At 39.0% G+C, this 4,985-nt stretch overlaps 1 pseudogene; it reads left to right on the top strand.

Annotated features, from left to right (window-relative positions):
- Window positions 1-749: 749 nt before the first annotated feature.
- On the top strand, window positions 750-2,932 carry LOC102440983 (annotated as a pseudogene).
- Window positions 2,933-4,985: the final 2,053 nt, after the last annotated feature.

Below are 4,985 nucleotides of genomic sequence, written 5' to 3' on the forward strand. Positions count from 1 at the left end.
CTTTAGAGGTAAGAAAACTGAGGACTGCCCTAGCCGGCTTGGCTCAGTTGATAGAGCATTGGCCTGGGGACTGAAGGGTCGCGGGTTTGATCGAGAGCAAGGGCATATGCCTGGGTTGAGGGCTCGATCCCCAGTAGGGGGCGTGCAGGAGGCAACTGATCAATGATTCTTTCTCATCATTGATGTTTCTATCTCTCTCTCCCTCTCCCTTTCTCTCTGAAGCCAATAAAAATATATTTTTAAAAAAGACATAAAACTGAGGACTGAGATTGGTTATCATTAATAAACTAGCAAAGCTACAAATGATAGAGTCAGGACTGAAATCTGTGTCTATATGATTCCATAAGCCATACTGGGTTGGCAGGGAAAGGGTTCTGTTTTATTTTATTTTATTTGGTAGGTGATGGGGAACAAGTTTTTGAGCAAGGGTTAGTTTCATAAAGGGCATAATTTTAAAAGGTCAGCATGAAGGTATGCCTAGAGGATAGCAGCCATTTTAAATTCATCTCGTTACTTTCAACATCTAACAGTATTTAGCAAATGGTAGATACACAATTGATGTTTATTAAATGAATGGAGGAATGAATGGATGGATGGATAGACAAAGGAATGATGGTCACGAATAAGAGAAGAAATCAGAGAAAGGAGATGTACTAGTGATGACACTACTGTGATAATCTGGACATGAAGTAATAAAACTTTGAACTTGAGTGGTGGCTGTTGGAAAGGACACATGCAAAGACGAAAAAATGACTGGATCAGGAAATCAATTAGATGTAGGCCTGAGAGAAGCCAAAAATGACCCCAAAGTTTTGAAGCCTTGTTGGTTGCCAAGATGGTTTGATACTATTCTCAGAATTTGGGTGGTCACCTTGTAGTCTAGCATCTATTTCCAAGTGCAGTGGAGGTCTGCAAACAATAGAAAACAAATGGAACCCAGTACTGTCTGAATGAGTTGTAAAACTGAATCTATTTATATTTGAGTTTGACCTACATAAGGACCAAAATACAGTGAAGAGGAGGTGGTGGAAAAATAGACAATATATGTCTCATGTGGCAGTTAACTGCAAGAGGCTGTTGTTGCTATTGATTTTTAAAAGAACTATTTTCTGCCTCATTTCCCCCCTTTTCTTTCTTTAATCAGTATGTCTGCTGATTGGTATTGAACTGGATACCACTTATTCATGTGTAGGGAGTCTTCTGGCTGAAGACTGAAAAAGTAGAGCTCATTGGCAATTATCAAGGTGACAGTTCTGGTCCAAGTTATATAGCTTTCACTAAGTGAATACCTCATCAGTGAAGTTACTAAGAACAAAGAGGTGATGAACCTTACCAGTACCATCTTTGATGCCAAAGAGGCTGATTGGTTGCAAGTTTGATGATGCCACAGTTCAGTCAGAGTGAAGCACTGGCCTTCCCAAATGATTTGTGAAAAGGGAAAGCCTATTTAGGGGAGAAAATATAAAATGCAGTAATTAGTGTCCCAGCCTACTTAAATGATTCACAGTGTCAGGCCACCAAGGATGCAGGAACATCACTGATCTTAATATCCTGAGAATCATTAAGGAGCCTACTACAGCAGCCATCATCTATGGCCTGGATTAAAATGAAACAAACAAACAAAAAGCTTTAAAAAATATAAAAATGTGCTGATCTTTGACTTGGGTTATGGCACCTTTGATGTATCTATCCAAAACATCAAGGATGACATCTTTGAAGTAAAATCCACATCTGGTAACAACCACCTGGATAGGGAAAACTTGGATAACCTATGGTGAAGCACCTGATTGAAGAGTTCAAATGCAAACACAAGAAGGATATAGCCTCCAACAAGTGGGCAGTATTGTGCCTCCAGACTGTCTGTGAGAAGGCAAAATGTTTCTTGTTTCTTTTTTAATGCCAGGATTGAAATTGATTCATTCTTGAAGGATGTGGATTTCTACACTTCCATTTCCTGAGCCCACTTTGAGCAGTTTAGTGTCTTTCCCATGGTATCATAAAGCTAGTAGAGAAATCTCTGAAGGATGCTGAATTTGACAAAAGCCAAATTAATGAAATCGTGTTAGTGGGTGGTTCCACTTGTATCCCATAGTTCGAAAAATTGCTGAAAGATTTCTTGAATTGAAAGGAGCTCAACAAGACCATCAACCCAGAGGAGGCAGTGGCATATGGCACAACTACTATACAAGAACCTATTCTCCTGGTTGACAAATCAGAGAATGTAATGTGCCTGATCTTCTGACCTTGATATTAACCCTTTCTCCCTGGGCATTGAAATGGCAGGGAGGATGTGACATCCCTTATCCAGAGAAACACCACTGTTTCTACAAAGCAAATTCAGATGTTCACAACTTACTTTGACAAGAGACCACTGTCTTAATGAAAGTGTATGAGGAAGAAAAAGCTTTACCTAAGAGGAAGAAACTGCTTGGCAAGTTCATGCTCCTGGAATTCTCTAGCTTACTAATGTGGCATTCCTAAAATACAGGTGACCTTTCACATAGACACCAATATCATTATAAATATAAATGTTGCCAATGAAAGTACTGGCAGGAAGAACAAAATCAACATCACCAACCAAGACTGTTTGGGTATACATGATATTGACCAGATTATAAAAGAAGCAGACAATATGAATTAGAATATGAAGTCAATAGAGATAGGGTAGCACTCAGAAATACTATAGAATCCCACATGTTCAATGGCATGAATTTAGTAGAAAAGCTATGAAAGGAAGGTTCTTGAAAAGTTCCAGGAAGTATTAAGCTGCCTCGAGTATAACCAGGTTGCTGAATGAGATGAGTTCAAGCAGCAAGAGTTTGAAAGAGTTTTCAGTCTGAGAGTCATCAGGCTTTACTATGTAGTAGGTTCTGGCCGCTGTGGCTCCCACAGCTCAGAGGAGCTTAAGTCTAGTTTTGATGAAAGGCACTAAGCAATTATTCTTTGGAAAGACTTTCCTGTTCCCTACAGCCTTTTATGAAGTTTCTATTGCAATATTTCATGTTAGTTTACAGCATCAGTGTGTATGAAAAAGGAGAGTCAAAACCTAGTTTAATGCTAAGAATTTGTAAGTTTATTCAACATTTTAATATTACTGCTTCTACATCTTGTGGGTTTATGAAATTCAAGACATTTTTTAACACTTGAAGTTTATGTATGGCCACTTATTTTGGAATTAGCACTTATAAAATATTGAAACACTTAACTTTGGTAATAAGAACAAGGTTGCATTACCATCCCACAGTCTCGCCTCTTTAATAACAATGACTGCTTGAGAGCAAATATCATGGTCTCAAACTTGTATAAACTTTTTAAAAAATCCTCACCCAAGGATATGTTTTTATTGCTTTTAGAGAAAAAGAAAAGGAGAGAGAAACTTTCATGTGAGAGAGAAACATCAATTGGTTGTCACCTGTACATGTCCTGACCAGGGATTGAACCTGCAATTTAGGTATGCCTGACTGAGAAACAAACCCACAACCCTTTTGGTGTATAAGAAGACACTCTAACCAACTGAGTCACCCAGCCAGGGCTGTATAAACATTTTTTTTTTTCCTACTCATCTGTATGCTACATTAGAGTTTACCTCTTTTAGTCACATTTCTGTGTGTTTCTTCAAAAAAATCTTCATAACCCACTGGTGTCTGTAAGGATAAGAAAAAGGCCTCTTTTTCCTTACTGTAACCTTCCATAAGCTATGATAAGCACCTAGTAATTAAACCCCAAGATTGTTAGCTCCTCTGATTTAAACAGCCCTTCTGTTCAAACTGAGGGACAAGATAAGCTACTTTCAAGGCTACATTCTTGCCTACACCCCCTCCCTGCTGTTTTTACAACTCAGGGATAATTAGTTGAAAGTTCCCTTTCACCACCCCTTCAAACCTTTTTTGTTGTTATTAATAACTCACCCAAGGATAGTTTTTCCATTGATTTTTTTTAAAAATATTTTTATTGATTTTTTTACAGAAAGGAAGGGAGAGAAATAGAGAGTTAGAAACATCAATGAGAGAGAAACATTGATCAGCTGCCTCCTGCACACCCCCTACTGGGGACGTGCCCACAACCAAGGTACATGCCCTTGACCGGAATCGAACCTGGGACCCTTCAGTCCACAGGCCAATGCTCTATCCACTGAGCCAAACCAGTTAGGGCTCCATTGATTTTTAGAGAGATTTGAAGGGAGAGGAAGAGACAGAGAGAGAAAAAAACATCAATGTGAAACACATCGATTGGTTGCCTCCTGCACCTGCCCAAACTGGAGCTAGAGATCCAGCCTGCAACCTTGATACATGCCCTTGACCAGAATCAAACCCATGAGCCCTTACTCTATGGGCTGACATTCTAAACTCTGAGGAAAACTGGCTAGAGTCAAGCAAGCTTATTTTGCATTCCATAACTTTTACTCTAAGCATGTTTTACAGGCTTTGGAAAAATACTGATAAGACACTTCCCTAGGATATCTGCTGGACTGTCTCAGCCCCAAATCTCCCTCCCTTCCTTGTCACCTAGCAACAGTAGCCATTATTTTTTAAAAGGCGAAGCCCCTTTTTGTTTCTTGCCCTTGTATTGATTAGCAATGCACCGGCCCTTTCCCTTTGGGAAAAGTAAAATAAACTCCATATCTCTGCATCTATCTCTTCTCTTAGTTGTGAATTCTTTCACAGCCTGGGTCACCGACCAACAATGTCCTCATCTCTCAATTTACAGAAAAATTACAATCCTTCCCAGGTCCAAGTTGCTGCTTGTGATTTTAAGTCTTCTTTTGCTTAACAAGGGCTGGATTGTTTTTTCTTATCACAGATTGCTCATACATTGACTTCTCAGTTAAATATGTGAAAACATCTGCTGTTTTAGGGAAGAAAAGATCTGTTTCTTGAACTTCTTAAACTCGGCACAATTTCCATGAAAATAAGGTTGCAATGACAACTTATAATGAATTCTATGGCATTTGTAAGGTATAGAAAAGAAATACTTCCTTATGAATC

Source organism: Myotis lucifugus, unplaced genomic scaffold, assembly GCF_000147115.1.
Source record: "Myotis lucifugus unplaced genomic scaffold, Myoluc2.0 scaffold_40, whole genome shotgun sequence".
Taxonomy (NCBI): Eukaryota; Metazoa; Chordata; class Mammalia; order Chiroptera; family Vespertilionidae; genus Myotis; species Myotis lucifugus.